This window comes from Prionailurus viverrinus, chromosome A3, assembly GCF_022837055.1.
Source record: "Prionailurus viverrinus isolate Anna chromosome A3, UM_Priviv_1.0, whole genome shotgun sequence".
Classification (NCBI taxonomy): domain Eukaryota; kingdom Metazoa; phylum Chordata; class Mammalia; order Carnivora; family Felidae; genus Prionailurus; species Prionailurus viverrinus.
In genome coordinates this window covers 99,469,890-99,487,405 of record NC_062563.1, presented here as the reverse complement: position 1 = coordinate 99,487,405, position 17,516 = coordinate 99,469,890, and the positions used below count along the sequence as shown (strand labels likewise).

The 17,516-nt window shown below is 39.5% G+C and overlaps 1 long non-coding RNA gene across 1 annotated transcript in view; it reads right to left on the bottom strand.

Moving 5' to 3' along the window:
* LOC125162561 (uncharacterized) overlaps nucleotides 1-17,516 on the bottom strand; it is a 126,397-nt gene that overhangs the window by 83,029 nt on the left and 25,852 nt on the right. Inside the window, exon 2 of the long non-coding RNA XR_007151085.1 lies at nucleotides 14,014-14,235. This is a non-coding gene — a long non-coding RNA (uncharacterized LOC125162561). The remainder of the gene's footprint in view (nucleotides 1-14,013; nucleotides 14,236-17,516) is intronic.

Below are 17,516 nucleotides of genomic sequence, written 5' to 3'. Positions count from 1 at the left end.
GCCATGTTTTTTTTTTTTTCCATTAAGTGCTCATCTAACTTGTGAAGGGAAGTTAAACTAACTTAAGCTGCTGAGACTTGCCTTATTTGACCAAAAAGAAATCCAATGCAATTCTACGAAAATGCAGCTTCATTTGCAATTACATTAGTCGGGGGAAGGGAAATGGAGAGTATAATGTAACAAGGTTATAATGACTATCTTAATATGGCAAGGTTGATAGTGGCACAAAACCTCAGCATTGGTGTTACCGCTGCATACTCCACAGACTGATCGCTTAGCATTGTGGGCTGTCTCGCCTGAGGAAAACTGTGCAGCTGGTGTCTTTGTCTTCTGGTGACAACTCTGACTCAGTCTCTGCCTCCTGAAGAGCCCAAGCTAAAAATATGCATTTTCATATGCAGTGCTCACCACCTGAGGTAGTCTACTGGCATTATTAACTAATTCCTAGAAGATAAAAATAAAAGGACTTGACTGAGATTATTTAATTGTCCTTATATCTGTAACACTGCCAGCCAGCTAAGGACTACTACCACTTGAATCAAGTACCACTGACCTAGAAATGAACTGAACTGGTAACTTCTATACCAGTCAATGACACTAATCTTCCCCACTGAAGAGTTCAAAACATGGGCACTCTCCTTGTTCACTCCTGTTACTTTACCCCCACATCCAATCAAACAACTATACCCTGTGGCTTCTATCTCCAAATACACCCCAGATGATTCCCGCTCGCCATTTCCACAGCTACACCTACATAATACACACTATACTCGCATGCCATACACTACACTTATCCACTAAAACTCATCAGCACTGCTTCTCACCTGGTGTCTGCAATAAACTCTTAACTGGTCTCCCTTGGCACCTTTATAAGCCATGTTCCACATGGCAATGAGACTGGATTTTTAAGAATGCAAATCAGATCATGTCACTCCTCTCATTACAACTCCATCCTAATTCTGCATCCCTTTATTCTGTTCTTCTTTTAAAAATTGCTCTTAATACCATCTATATACTCCCCACCCCCTTGTTTTATGTTGTTCTTTTCTTTCTCTCCACCCCAACTTAGAATGAAAACAAGGGGCTTCTGGTTTTGGTCATTTCCCTATCCTTAGAAGAGTGTTGGCACCCAGCGGGCACTCACAAAAGATCAACTGAATAACTGAACCCTCAAGCCAGGGCTGAAATATAGCCCATCTCTATTTTAGGCCATTCTCTTCAATACCCCAGTGATAACTCCAAACCTTGGCAAATTCTGGCCCCCTTACTGTTGGCCTTCAGGACTGGCATCTCCTCTGCTTATCCTGTTGGTTTGGATATAGCCAGAGACCTCACTTTGATTAGAGCCTGGCTTCCCATCTTTCCCATATGCCTCTTCTGCAATATATCTTCAGCTCTACAATTCTAGGAGGAATTATCCCTCCTATCTGATTTCAGCCTCTGATTAATTGGGCCTTCTTGTCTTTCATTTCCCTATCTCCAAGGTTGCCTAGATTGCTATTCCCAGCTTCCACTGTTCTAGCTCCTTCCCTGAGTCAACCAGTACTTATAAGTCCTCAGCTACCTGTTAAACCCTGTAGGGTTTGGTGGATCCCAGGTGGACAGTGCGTGGAGCGACTAAGCCAGATGAATGTCTCCGTCTGATCACATAACATATGCAGGATAAATGTTTCCTCCAAGCTGAGATTTGCAAGTCTTCACTGCTCAAATATAAGCACTTGTTTTTATAAAAATAGTTTGCATATTTGTGCTCGCTGAGTCCACCTATGAATCTGTGATGAGAATACCATTGCTTGGCCCCTGGAGAAAAATCGAGCTGTATGTGAATTATTCCCAACTGTTCTCTGATCTTAAAACTTAGCAGTTCACTTAGAAGTCAAAAAAGAGTGCAATAAGCAGCTGGCAAAACAATCGTAATGGCAGAGATGGGATGTTGAGCACAACTTTGGCTGGCATTTTCAGGATTTTTAAATGCTTGGCTGCAACTGTCACTTCCATAAGGATTTCACGAAGATTAATAATGTAAGAAAAAGGCCATATTTCAAGTAACTGAACACAGTAACTGTTAGGACTTTTTCTGGCAAAATAGAGAAGAAATCTGTCTCCTTGTATGTCTGTACCTATTTTTATCCTGTTTTTCTTCTTTAACAATCTGTATTCTGTTGTCAAGTATATCTCAATAAGTTTGCATTTCTATTACCATTATATCATGGTAATGATAATAATATACAATAATATATACATGTATGCAAACATGCAGATACATATACATGTAAGCTTGTACATATGTACAATATTTTGTAGGGTTATTTTGATGATAAAAAATAATGTGAATAAATGAACTGGACTAGCAAATGTACTATAGGAGGTACTCAATAAATATTCGCCATTGTCATTGTTTATTATTATCATTTCTATAAATAATGAATACATGAAAATAGATAAGGAAAATCAACTTCCAGCATGACAGTGTGGGGAGCTCCACTGTCCTGTCTCCTAGTGAAACTGGTAAAAACTATAAAAAGCCAATTATTTAAAAGCCTCTGTAAAATGGTCCTAAGGGCAAAAAGCAAATAAACATCAACTCAAAAGAATCTTTAAAAAGTCAGTAAGAGGGACGCCTGGGTGGCTCAGTCGGTTGAGCGTCTGACTTCGGCTCAGGTCATGATCTCACAGTCTGTGAGTTCGAGCCCTGCATCAGGCTCTGTGCTGACAGCTCAGAGCCTGGAGCCTGCTTCAGATTCTGTGTCTCCCTCTCTCTCTGCCCCTCCCCCGCTCATTCTCTCTCTCTCTCTCTCTCTCTCTTTCTCTCTGTCAAAAATAAATAAACATTAAAAAAATTTAAAAAAATAAAAAGTCAGTAAGAGAGGTAATAGTCTGTAGTATTTCAATCAACAAATTCATTCCAGCTCCCCAAGAAAAATACTTCTCTCCAGAAATACACAGCTGAGAACACAGGACTCCCACTCCCCTAATGCATCTTAGGGCTTTCTTAGGGTGCTGGGCATCAGTATTCTTAGCCTGCCCAAGCTGAGGCTAATTTCCAGGTGAATGTGGTTTAAAAAGATGAGGGTTCCCTTCTTAGCGTAAGTCCTAAGGTGATTCAGATCAGTTAAGAAGTATATGGTAAACCCTAGAGCAATCTCTATAAAAATGACTCAAATGAAAAAAAAAATAAATGACAATGCTACATTAGAAAATATTCATTTAGTGTTAACAAAAGCAATAAAGGAGAAACAGGATAAAAAAGACACATCATACAGAACAGAAAAGGTAAAATTGCAGACATATATCGAATTACAGTTGATTCTCATTCGTTGTGATAGTTATGCTCTATAAAATGAATGCTAACTCTCCTGCTAGCTCTAAACAGAAAACCCACTGCCAAGAACAACTGAAGTTTCTAAGGGAAAGGAAGTATGTAAAGAGAGCAAGCCTGGATGGTCTATCTACATCCTTGTTACTAAAGGTGTGATCTGCAGGGTAGCAGCCCCTGGGAGTGTGCTCGAAATGCAGAATCCCAGGTCCCCACTCTGGAACTACTGAGTCAGAGTCTGCCTCTGAACAAGATCCCCAGGGGGTTCCTGTGCACATTCAAGAAAGCACTGGAGGCTGTACAGCTAGGTTGGCTCATGCTCGAGGAAGTCTGTGTGGGGAGGGGTGGAAAGGAGGACAATTCCAAGACCCCCTAAGAAGCAATAAATGTTACATGGTTCTGACAAAGGTTTCAGTCTGCAGGTGGGTATTTTCTTGAGGATTCATGTGGCCAGACATCAGTGATTTAGCAGAACGATTTTGTCGAGACCATATTCTAACAACACAAACCTTGTTTCATGTTATTTGAACATATTTAGTTAAGTCAATATTTAGTGTTCTTTACTTTTTTAAAACTTTTTTTGTCCCTAATCTCTCATTTTTATGGCACTAGGAGAGAGAAGGCTGAACCCTGCATCCTAAAGGCTAAGCTGTTTCTCAGCTCTTTCTGTCCTACCTTGTGCTTATGTATGGAATACTAACGTTTCCTCTTTCTAACATATGTGGTGGCCATTGCAAGTATCAATGTAACGATGTTTGTAAAAACGCTTTGAAAACTGTAACTGTTGCTAACTATTTTTAAACCCACATTTTCCTTTTCTTCCATCCTAATGATTGGAGATGAGTTAACAGTCATGGTCTTCCCTTCCTAAAGAGCTCTTCCCATATATGCGTCTGTCTGCGTTATGTGTGTCCATTCACATGAGCAAAGTAAGATACTGAAGCTCACGGCGTGATTATAGGTTAGTAGTAGCAGGATGCTAGTGTTTATTCCCACTTCCTCCATCTTCACATTAAGCATTTCCATCCTACTACAGGCTTGATAATGTTTCCCAAACACTACTGTTTGCAGTTACAATCCTTTGCGTTTTACTCTCGCTTCCAGATCGCTGTGTCTCTGCTCCAGTCTGGAACGCACACTGGGGACTATTTCATTTGTGGCGCCTTCCTGTTCAAGCCTTTGGATGGTTTCTTTTTCACACCACACAGAGCTAATTTTGTCATTAACATTTCAGGAAACACACAGTGGCATTTTAAGTGAAATACAAATGAGAAAACTCTGCTGTTCTTAGTTACTCTTTTCTCCCAAATTTGAAAAGAAATCACTATCAAATTACCCGAGTCGTATTTATCTTTTTTAAACTGCCTCGGTTGTTGTCATTATTCTGCCAAACTCTCTATTTCTAGCCCCTTAGACAGAAATTATGCCCCTTTTGGAGTAACAGTGGGGGGAAAACTGAAGCATGATGTATTTAGAGGAAAAAAAATTCCATGAGGCACAAAGAGAATTACCTCCCTTAGCACTTGGCACATCCTCCTGCTTTGTTGGCTCTGGTAGATGTGAATGTGTGAATCCATGTTGCACCCACACAATTTCTGGATCATAGTAATCAGTCAACAGAAGTTGATTGGCCAACTGATTGATGAAGAAAACCTTCATTTAACTAGAATTATAGATGAAGATTACGCTCTTAATTCTTAAAAGCTAACATTTTATTGATTTTTTTTTTTTTACTGTGTGCCAAGCACTCTGGTAAGAACATGAAATGCATTCTCATTCAGTTCTTTCCCTACTCAACAGTCCCCTGAGGTAGTGACCGTTTCTATAGCTAATTTACCGGAAATGGACCACATTGGAATATGTGAAGAAGCAGTTAAGCTTCCACATTGAGTATTAAACCCATTAAGTATTAATTAATTTAGTCTTAATTAATTAATGGAATACATGGGAACATATGTTTTATTTCATCAGGCAAACCTTCCCAGCACAAAATTAACCAGCAATTATTAAGCATTTATAGTGTGCCAGGCACTATGATGTGATTTACATAATTATTTCATTTACTTCTAATAATTGTCTTATGTGGGAGATATATTATTAACATCCCCCTTTCGTGGAAGCGAAAGCTGAAGCTAAAAATGTTGAAGTGACAAACCTAAGATTAGAAAAATAATAATGGGGTTGGGCTTGGCAATCAGGTTTGAATGCTTAGCCCACATGGTAGGAGAACTCAAGTCCACTGTAGAGCTCGCCAGTGAATCAACGACACTGGCAAAAGTCACCATCTACTTGCCAGCAATCTCCTTTGAATTCACTTGCTTTTCTGGGTGAGGAAAAAGCCGGGGAGTTGTCACCAGATCTGTGGCCTGTAGGACAACGGAGCAAATGTCTTCTAGGGGAAATGATTTTACAAATAGCTATGTATCCTGTTTTATTTTTCACTTAACATTATAAGGTAAAATTTTCTAATGTTATTAAAAAGCCTTAAGAAGCCTAATTTTCAACGGTTGCTTGAAGTTTTAAATCAGGTGATTGTACTGTAATGTAATTATCCATCTCCTTTTTATCGACTATTTATTATTTCCTTTTTCTGTTATTTTACATAATGCTGGAATAAGCACCTCTTTACACAGAACTCCCTCCACACCCCTGATTTACTTATAATGCACAAAAGGAAGGTACTGAGAAGTGATTTTTAGAGCTTATATATTTTATTTTATTTAAAAAAATTTTTTTTAACGTTTATTTATTTTTGAGACAGTGAGAGACAGAGCATGAACAGGGGTGGGTCAGAGAGAGGGAGACACAGAATCTGAAACAGGCTCCAGGCTCTGAGCTGTCAGCACAGAGCCCAACGCGGGGCTCGAACTTACGGACCACGAGATCATGACCTGAGCCGAAGTCCGCCGCTTAACCGACTGAGCCACCCAGGCGCCCCTAGGGCTTATACATTTTAAATCTCTTGATGCACATTGGCAAATTTCCTTCTAAAAGTGCTGTTCCAATTTATAGCAAGCTCAGGAAGTTCACTATACCCTCATATCAGGTACAGAATTAAAATAAGAGAAACCTTCGCTAATTTTATGGGTGAAAAACCCCGTCGCATTATTATAATCTCTATTTGATTAATTGTAAAGTGAAATATTTTCCCAGTATTTACCAGCCACTGACTATCCTTATTTGACAATTTTCAGTACCCATTTTTTGCTGTGGTGAGATTTCACTGCTTCGTTTGTATTCCTTATCAGGGAATTCAAACTTTTGCCATATTTCTCGTAAATATTTTTCTAGTTGTTGCCTCCTGCCTGGAGCAAAAACAGAAGGATGTTGCTGAAAGCCAGGGAGCAGAAGTGGCCTTCAACAAAGGAGTGACAGCAGTTTCCACTGCTACAAAGGCAGCCAGCAAGATAAGGTTTGGGTGGTATCCACTTTTATCTCCACACACTGTAATGGATGATAATAAAGCTTACATTTTGCTTCAGATCAGGTAGGCAATAATTTACTATTGTTCATTGAAATAAAAGTGGTATATCACTTTAAAAAAACCTAATCTGTCCGGTAGTGGTTAAAAATTAAGTAAGAGTGCACATATTCAATACTACAATGGCAAGAACTGTCCTGCCTACATCCACCCTCTAACAGGATAGGAAACTGAGGTTCGGGAGAGACATGTATGATTCTGGTCCAAATAATGTAGATTATAATCAGGTTTCCAGTTTCAAGTCTCTGCAAATATACCATGCTCACTCACTCTCTTGCTCAAAACAGTTCAAATGGAAATATTTTCCGATTAAAGTAACAATAATAACAATAGCAATAATACAAATTTTTAATCTGGTGCATTAGTCAGAGTTCTTTAGAGAAATAGAACTGGGGCACCTAGATGGCTCAGTGGATTGAGCAGCTGACTTTGGCTTAGGTCATGATCTCACAGTTTGTGAGTTCGAGCCCTGTGTCAGGCTCTGTGCTGACAGCCCAGAGCCTGGAGCCTGCTTCATGTTCTGTGTCTCCTTTTCTCTGTGCCCCTCCCCACTCATGCTGTCTGTTGCTCTCTCAAAAATAAATAAACATTAAAAAAAAATTTTTTTTTAATTTAAAAATAGAACTAATAGAATGTATGCATAGATTGTGTGTGTGTGTGTGTGTGTGTGTGAGAGAGAGAGAGAGAGAGAGAGAGAAATAGATTTATTTTAAGGAATTGTCTTACACAATCATGAAGGCTTGGCAGGTCTAAAGTTTGTAGGTTAGGCAGCAGGCAGGTCACCCAGGGAAGGTTGAGTCACAAAACTGCCTGCAAGAAGAATTCCTTGCTCATGGCAGGTCAGTCTTTGTTCTGTTAAGGCCTCCAACTGATTGCCAGAAGCCAGCCGCTCACACTATGGAGGGTAATTGCTTTACTCAAAGTCCACCAATTCCAATGTTAACCACAACCCAAAAACCTTTACGGAAATATCCATAATAAAAAAGCTAGGCACCAACAAAAAATTAACCATCACACCTGGTGAGAAGGTTAATCAAATTGTAACTAACCTTAAGATTTTTGTTAGTTAAGGTTTTATTTTCACTGGGATATATCTCATTAAGACATGTAACAGCTTTCTCTCTCGTTCCCATTCCACTTAAAAATTTATTTTAAGGGGTGCCCGGGTGGCTCAGTAAGTTAAGCATCTGACTTCAGCTCGGGTCATGATCTCACCACCCATGAGTTCAAGCCCCACGTCGGACTCTGCGCTGACAGCTCAGAGCCTGGAGCCTGCTTCAGATTCTGTGTCCCCCTCTCTTTCTGCCCCTCCCCTACTCACGCTCTGTCTCCCTCTCTCTCAAAAAATGAATAAACGTTAAAAAATTTAAAAAAACATTATTTTAAGTTGCTATCATTCTTCTGTACTTTCTGATCTTGCCTATGACCAAGCTAGGAGGTATAGACTATGTGGAAGGAGGGGGATGCTTTTTTCACTGGGTTCTTAAGAAGTTAGTTTCTGTAGAGATGTAATGATGCTACCGTTCTCTATTCCCCTGGGGCTTTTGTACCTTTTCATTTTGAGTTCAGCAGCCACAATGAAGTTAAGATGATGGATGTGAAATGGAAATTTTCTGGTTCAGATACAATTATACCCTTTTCAGTGGCTTATTTTTTAATTTTAGTAAATATTCATTTAGCAGCCTCAGGTAGTAGAACTAATGATTACAATTTTGCCTCAAACAAAGAAGGAGACAAATACTATAATTATATAAAGTACAAATCAAATCACCTAATTAAATAGAGAAAGAAAATCTGCAATAATTACCGGGTATAGGCCAGTTAACAATGCACAGAAAAGGACCCATAATTTTAAGAAATACACCGATGCCTGATTTATCAAAAAGCAAATGCAATAAACAAGTGCACTTTAACTTAAAATAATACAAGCTTCATGTATAATAAATAAACTCAAATGACTCCTCAGGTGTCAGATTGTAGACTTTCTTGTCTGTATTTCTTCAGAGAATTAAAAACAATATTTAAATTTCATGTTCTGGGTGCTAAGAACATTAATACTTAATTGTGAAAATTTAAATACTTCTTTGTTATATCCAAACTCCAGGAAGCCTCTGTGGTTACTGCCAGCCCATAAGAGCTACATTTTGTGCAAATCTCAGCTCTTAGGCATTTGGTTTATTCCATTATCTTTGGCACTATGTTTGACATATATGGCTTGCTCTGAATGCACAAGTTATTTCCCATAAGGGCTGACTCTACCCTGCCCAAGAAGACTCTACATCTATCAGAAATAGAAATTGTGCTTTTCATCTTTACTGTCTCTTTCCATTACTACACCAATTACTTAAAGCAGTAGTCATTCAGTATGTGTGTGTATGTGTGTATGTGTGTGTGCCTGTGTGTGTTCATATAAGTATCATACTCTGCCTCTTTCCAGTAAAGATTGAAGGGTTCACACCAGAGTGTTGCTGGAAGCATTTCAGAGCCCACTTCTTGGCATTATGTAATGCACTAATCAGACTGGATTTTTACCACATCTGAGGTGTTGGTTACAAAATCTTGATAAAGATATGACAACTATCAAGATGCTCTGTATTAACAACACAAATTACATTCCAAATTCTTATGCCTTTTCATCTTTATCTTCTTAAACTGTTAAAGAGAATTTCCATCAAGAACTCTCACCTTTTCAGAGGCCTCACTGCAGGGGACTTCAGGATTTCCATTATCTTCCTTACTCCTACTTGCTCCTGCTCAGTGGGTAACCTTAGCCCTAACTTCACTGAGAAGATGGCCAAATTCAAGCAAAATGTTCCCTAATTTCTTTACTGTGCACCTCAGAATCTTCCTGTATCTATACTCTTCACAGTTTTGCCTTGATCCTATTGGGTACAACTTTCCCCCAGATCTTGCTCTTCAATAAGGTCTTCCATCATTAGTTTATCCTTCTTCATCCATAAACTTACTTAGGTCTCTCCCATCCTAAATCGGTTCTAGTGCATCAGGTTTCACTTCCTTCTCTTTCTGTAACGGCTGGAAGTCTCCTACTACTTACGTTTCTTATACTCTCTTAGTTACCCAACCCACCTCCCCCTTTTTGGTGTATGTCCCATATTTTTTTCCAAAATTGCTCTCTCAACACTTTCCAGCAACTTCTAAATGAATCAAACTAATAGCCAAATCACGTGATTATTTTCCACTTCCTAGCCTCCTTGAGTTCTCCGCAACATTACAGGCTATTTTTAACATTCCATGCCTAAAATGTATTCTTCTCTTGGTTTTCCTACAATGACCTCCTGGAATGTTTCTTACCCCCTCTATCATCACCTCTCTGTTTCCTTCACTAGCTCTTCACTCAATTTTGTGGTCTAGTGGGAAGAGCACCAGTGTTACAGGCTTTACTGGGATTGAACTTCAATCCTGGTTTCTTCATAACTCATTTATTATCCTGGAGATTTCTTATTCTCCTTGGTTCTCAGCTTTAATAGCTGTAAAATGGGGGGTGGGTGTAGTTCACACCACTGGGTTTTACCTGTGCTCTACAGCCTTAAGAATCCCTTTCGCATTTCTCAGTCACCACATGATTCCTATCTTCATTTCAACCACAAGAGCCACATTCTAATCTGGTTTATGTATTGGGCACCCACCTGGATTTCCATCACTAGGGAAAGAGGAGTCTGTAAATGCAAAAACTTTGGACAAGTGAGTTCAGTGACTGTTAGTCTGTATGAGTTGATAGAGACCATTCCCAAAGGTAAAGTTTGATAAAGGAAAATATGCCACGGGATGGGATAAAAGGGATGCTGCACAAGCCATCTTTTGGGATGGTATTCAATATGGCAGCTCATGGTGGTGCAGGAGTGGGAGGTGGAGGTAGCATCTGGACCAATGAAAGCACTTTCCTCTTGAAGTCCTAGCATTCATCGCTAAGATTATATTTTGTTCTAAATGTTATTTTCTGGAGTTGATGTGAGAATTATGTAAGATAATATTTTTAAAGCATTTAGCACAGCACTTGGCACACAGCCAGCAGTTAATACATTTATTTGCTTTAAGTTCTTTCTCCGCTACATTGAGGAAATGCCAACATGCACTTTTCATATAGTGGCCCAACCACATTCTGCTCAAATATATTAATAGTCTGAATTCTGCCACTCATTGTGCAAAATCAAAACATAGAAAAGTGGTTCTATAATCAGGAAGGGGCACCAAGAGAGGCATTTAAAATTGTCTAGCTATGAGAACCACTCTCTTAGGTTTCAAAGAGTGAAAAGGAAAAAAAAAGCACAGTCTTGTTCCATTAGATTTCTGCCCTTTGAAAGTTGGAGAGGTCAGGGGTTCTCTGAAAGCAGGGCACCTGAACTTTGGAAGCCCATCTACAAAGTTTCTATTTGAAAAGCCACAAAGATTGCACTTCCCCCTCTCTAGAGGGACACTTCCTCCCTGAAGTAAAATTCTTTGTTTTATACCACATCATGCTGGGCTGGGAAGATAATACTTGTGATTGCTCCTATATGTATTTTCCCTGCAAATTGCTGCCAGTACACCCCAGTTCTGTGCAGTGAATCATTATTTTGTCACATCACAAATAGCAGCAGCACCTAGCTGATTCCACTTAAAATCAAAAGAATGAAACACACATACACACACACACCAGGAACAAAGCCCACATCTCAAACAAAGCATTAAATGTCCCTGAGATTCCTGCAGCAGGCTTGATGTTCTTTTTATGCAGAGAAATGGAGCCACAGTCTGCAATGCAGTATTGGCTGTTTTCTTGATTTGCTTAGGTTAGTTGTAAAGGAATTTCTGCTCTTGCTGTGCATTTAAGTGTGAATGACAAAGAACAGGAGAACAGCTGTGCCCATTAGCACTTTCCTCAGGCACCGACTCTTCAAGTTGGGCACTAAGTTTAAAACCAGTGCCCTAGTCACCAAAGATGCTAAGAACATTACTTCTTCCTCTGCTAAATTCTATTATGGTCACTATAGTGTGGAATATGTCACAATTTTAAAGTCCCTTACAGTTTATTAAGCACTTGCACATATAATATGCTGCCTGGTCCTCATAACCATCCTGTAAGATAGATGGGCAGGATTATGCCCTTTATTTTCAGATAAACATACACAATGACTCAGAAAAGTGTTTTGCTGATGATCACAAAGCTAGGAACAAAACAGTGATGGAATTCAAAACCAACGGCTCTATTTTTGAATCTGGAGTTTTGATCACTAAAGCTCTTATTTCTTCTACGGGATCCTCTGCAAGTAAACAGGCTTCTGCCAAATGGTGATGTGATGCTGAATTCACTCTAGGCACCCCCCTTTCCTTCTCTTCTCAACATCCAGGACCCTCAAGCTGACCATCTCTCCCCTACTCCAACACACTGGACTTTGTGTTCTATTTCTTGGGGTGGAGGATGAGTCCTTGTTCAGCTCTGCACTTCTCATGAGTGAGGGGCTGACAAATGATTGATAGTGGCTGTTATGGATACGTGTGTGCCCCCAAATTCCTGTATTGAAACCCTAATCCTTGATGTGATGGTATTTGGGGATGGGGGCTTGGGGAGATAATTAGGTTTAGATGAGGTTATAAGAGTAGGGTACTCATGATCAGGGGAGTGCCTTTACAAGAAGAGACACAGAGCTTTCACACTCTCTCCCTTTCTCTCTCCCTCCCATGTGGGGACACAGTGACAAGGCAGCCATCTGCAAGCCTGGAAGAGAACTCTCTTCAGAACCAGACCATGCTAGGGTCCTGATCTCAGACTCTTAGACTCCTGAACTGTGAAAAGTAAATTCCTGTTGTTTAAGCCACCCAATCTGTGGCATTCTGTCTGGTTGCCCGTGCTGATAAGCAGCTTCATGCATTTCCTATCCTGGTGTGTGCATTTCTTTTGTAATAGGAGCTCATAGATGTACAGGCTTTAACCTAGAGCAATGGGCATTGGCGGCAGTGCAGAAAAACACACAGTCTAGTGAAGTGTAATGCTGGTCTGATCATCCTGGGATCTTCCGTTGGCTCACATAATAAGTCAGAGTTCCAAGGGGAGAGGACTGTCAGCTACTGCCTTTCAACTGCCCCCTCCTTCCCCATCACAACAACAGCTCCCAGAGAACTGAAGACTGGTCCACAGGTGAATGGAAACTGGTCAAGGAGTGTTAGTCATGGTTCAGTCATTTTTTTTTCCAGTCATTTTTAAAAAAGTCTTGTGAATATGTGGAGTTATTTTCTCCCTGGACTTCAGTTTCTTCACTGGTAAAACCAAGAAAGTTAAACTAACTCATTTTGTAAGCTTTCTTCTCTTTTGACAGTGGACTCCTATTTTCAAATGTAATATAATATAGGTTGTCAATACATAAAACAGATACATACTGTGCTCTTCTGTGTTAAAAAGAGTGACCTGCTAAGGGAGAGGGAAATGGCTATAAAGGAGAAGGAGGAGATATGTACATGAGGGAGATTTTCACTTATTTTTTTGTGTGTGCATCCAGTTAGCCAACATTTAATAAGCTCCTTTTGGATAGTATAGTCAAGGATGCAAAGATATTGCAAGACCCTGTTCATGTTCTCTGGTTCGGTAGGGAACAAGATACAGGGATCAATAACTAAAACATGAGCGGAAATAACGTGCACAGCTAACGTGCTGGGACAGTCCAGCAATGAGAGATGAGAGACAATGAAGGGGACAGAGACAGAGAGAAGGGCAGTACCAAAGGATGTAGTTGGTCTGAACCTTAAATAATTAAAAGGCATATAATTCCCTGCTTATGGTCATTTTTGAATAATGATTTATACCTTAAAAGAGGTGAATGAAGGGGGCACTACATTATTACCTCCAATGAGGCTGTGTGTATGTCCAAAGATCATCCCAGACCATCTGTAGTGTCTCTCCTAGTTCTTACTCAGATTCCCAGAAGGACTTGCTCCTTAGTTATCTGGATTAGCCATCTCTATTGATCAAATTTATCAAGTAGCAGCTAATCTCTCACACAGAGACCTCCTTTCTTTCATTATGCCCTAAGAAAATTCTCCCTTCATGGACCCAGACCTGTAAGTGGACTATTGTAGCACCAGAGTCTGATTGTATTTTAATTAACTCAACTAAGCCTTCCTATTACACTCAGGAGCAGAGGTTTGGAGGTTAATTTAGTTTCCTTAATTACAATGATAAGGCCAGATAAAAATTCTGATATAGTATAAGTTAGTAGCTCACCTGCTTAATTACCCAGGGTTGCTGTAATATTTGGTATTCTCTTCTTACTGAACTCCAGACTCATTAATGACACCTCTAGATGCAGTATTTACTCTCCATATAAAGTTGCTTGCTGATTCCAGACCTGAGTGACTCATGAAACAGATGGGTTCAGTTCCAGAGAGACTCTAGACCTGTGTTGTGGTCACAAGGTATTCTTTTCATCAGGAAATTTTGGAACACCTGATTAAAAAGAGAAACATACCTTCTTTGAAAATGCCTGTTTAAATCCTCTGCCCATTTTTAAATCAGATTTTTCTTTTTGGTGTTGAGTTGTATAAGTTCTTTATATATTTTGGATATCAACCCCCTTTCAAATACATCATTTGTAAATGTCTTCTCCCATTCAGTAGGTTGCTTCTCTGTTTTGCTGTTGGTTTCCTTAACTGTATCAAAGCTTTTTATTTTGATGTGGCCCCAATAGTTTATTTTTGCTTTTATTTCTCTTGCCTTATGAAAAGATGCGCAACATCACTAATCATCACAGAAACACAAATCCAAACCACAATGAGATATCACTTTGTACTTGTCAGAATGGCTAAAATAAAAAAGACAAGAAATAACAAGTGTTTGCGAGGATATGGAGAAAAAGGAAACCTTGTGCCCTGTTGGTGGGAATATGAATTGGTGCAGCCACTTTGGAAAACAGCATGCAGGTTCCTCAAAAACTTAAAAATAGAAATAGCACATGATCCAATAATTCCACTATTGGCTATTTACCCAAAGAAAATGAAAGTACCAATTCAAAAAGATATATGCACCTTTATGATTATTGCAGCATATGGAATGCTACAATATGGAAGCAACCTAAGTGTCCATCGATGGATGAATGGATAAGGAAGATGTATACACACACACACACACACACACACACACACATAGAGGAATTACACAGATATAAAAAGGATCAGATTGTGCCATTTGTGACAACATGGATGGACCTAAAGGATATTACGCTAAGTGAAATAAGTCAGACTGAGAAAGACAAATAACCATATGATTTCACTCATATGTAGAACCTAAAAAAACCCATATGAATAAGCAAATAAATAAAAAGCAGAATCAGACTTATAAATACAGAGAATAAGTTGGTGGTTGCCAGAGGGGAGGGGGTGGAAGGATGGGCAAAATGGGTGAAGGGGAATGGGAGATACAAGCTTCCAGTTAGGGAATGAATAAGTCATGATAATAAAAGGCACAGCATAGGGAATGATAATGTAATACTGTTGTGCGGTGACAGATGGTAGTTACGCTTGTGGTGACCACAGTATCATGTATAGAGAAGTTGAGTGACTATGTTGTACACCTGAAACTAATATAACATTGTGTGTCAACTATACTCCAGTAAGAGAATTCTTAAAAAGAGAAAAATGCAAGAATTTAAATAGTTACCACTTGCTTATTCAATTGTGTCTCCTTGGGACCTCTCCTGAACTTGAGAGAGATGAGGTAGGGAAGGGGAGTTTCTCAGCTTCAGCACTACTGACACTTTGGATCAGACAATTCCTTGCTTTGGGAGACTGTCTTGAACATTGTAGGATGTACAGCAGCATCCCTGTCCTCTATCTACTACTTGCCTTTAGCATTCTTCCCTCACTTGTGGCAACCAAAAATGTCTCCAGACACAGCCAAGCATTGCCTGGGACAAAAAATTGCCCCAGCCAAGGACCACTGGTTGTAAGGGTTTAGTGTGTGACTCTGCAGTTAGATTGCCTTAAACCTAGGTGCCCCTGTCTAGGGGCTGTGACCTTGGGCACTTAAACTCTGAATTTCCATATGTGTAGAAAGAGATAAGGGCACCTATGGCATAGCACTGTAGTAAGAGACAAGTGAATTAACAAATTAAAAGTTCTTAGAATTGTGCTTGGTGCACAGTCAACACTGATAGAAACTATTATTCGTATAATAATGTCCTCCAGATGAATCTCCATTTTGCAGATTTACTTCTTTATAAAGACAAGAATAATCATAAAAAACAGGGCCAGAGAGTTGCCATTCTAGGGTCTATAGCTGGTCAATGTCAGTCTGGTGAAGGGTATATTCCAGCTTAGAGTCAAGCTTGATTTGGCTATGGACAACCTTCCCTTTGCCCCTCAGCATTTTCCTTTAAAGAAGAACATCACTTATGCCACAGGGTTGTATTATAAGGATTAAAACCATTCAGTATTAAGACCACAAAAACAAAAAACTCCCACCTGCCCCTACCTGCTTACCCACCTTCCCATCCTTGTCTTTCTTCCTTTTTCCTTTCTTTCCTTTTTCTTTCCATGTCTGAATATCAAAAGCTTTGTTTTTATTGGTTCTTATTCTTAAAGAGGAGTGATTCTCAAACCACTTGAGAGCTGGTTTAAATACAAGTACCTGGGTCCACTTTCAGAGTTTCTGACTCAGTAGGTCTGGGGGTGGCACCTAAGAATTTGCATTTCTAATTCATTTCCAGGTGATCCTTATCCTGATGCTCCTGACTGAGGACCACTCCGTAAGAACTAAAGTCATAGTATTTACATAGTAGAACAGTGGTTCTGAATCTTAAGCATGCATTAAAATCCTCTAGACAGTTTTTAGAGACACATTGCTGGGTCCGCATCCCTGAGTTTATAAGACCACACATCAACAGAACCAATGCTTTAGAAAGGCTCTCAACTTGAGCTACACGTTAGAATCACCTGGGGAGTTTCAAAAATAAGTCCTAAGGCCCAAGTTCCAACCCAGCCCAATTAAATCAGAATCTCTCTGTAGTTCATGAGGCTTCTCAGGTGATACCAATATGCAGCCAAGGTTGAGACATTGTTTGAAAGCAACTACAGAGATTTACAAAATCTGGGAGAGGGAGAAGGGAATTTGAGGATTTCATACTCAATATAATGGATGCTAAACAGAAAAAGCAATTCAGAGCTTTGGGTACTGATGTGATGAGCATATATTTGGTCCTATCTACCTTGGATCAGTGACATAAAGAATCACAGGTTTTGGGGGTTATAAGAGACTTTGCAGTGTTCAGGTAGGAAACTTGGAAAATTCATGGCAATCTGAGGCTAAAGGCAGAAATAGCTTTTTAAGTGATCAGATAAAGGCACAATCATTTAGGACATTTTTAAAAACAATAAAAAAGTTTTTTAAGGCATTCTTAGACTTTGATAGTTAGATAGTCTTGGTTTTCTATATTCTTTCTCCTGATCCCTGTTGAAAGACGTAGAGGGACTTGACTCTAAGTAACAACCCTGACTGTTTAGTGATTAGGCCCATTATCCTCAAATGGAAAAATTATGTCTTTAATTCTTCTAAAAGATTTCTGGAAATGCCTTGCTCCTCTCTATTCCAGCATTACATGGACTACTTGATAAGAGATAAGTATACCTGAGTGTTCCTCAATCATACAGCCATTGAAACCAGGAGCTTGGGTGAGGAGGACTAAGGAAGCAGTATAATACTGGAATGAATATAGAGCAGCCTGAGACTAGGAC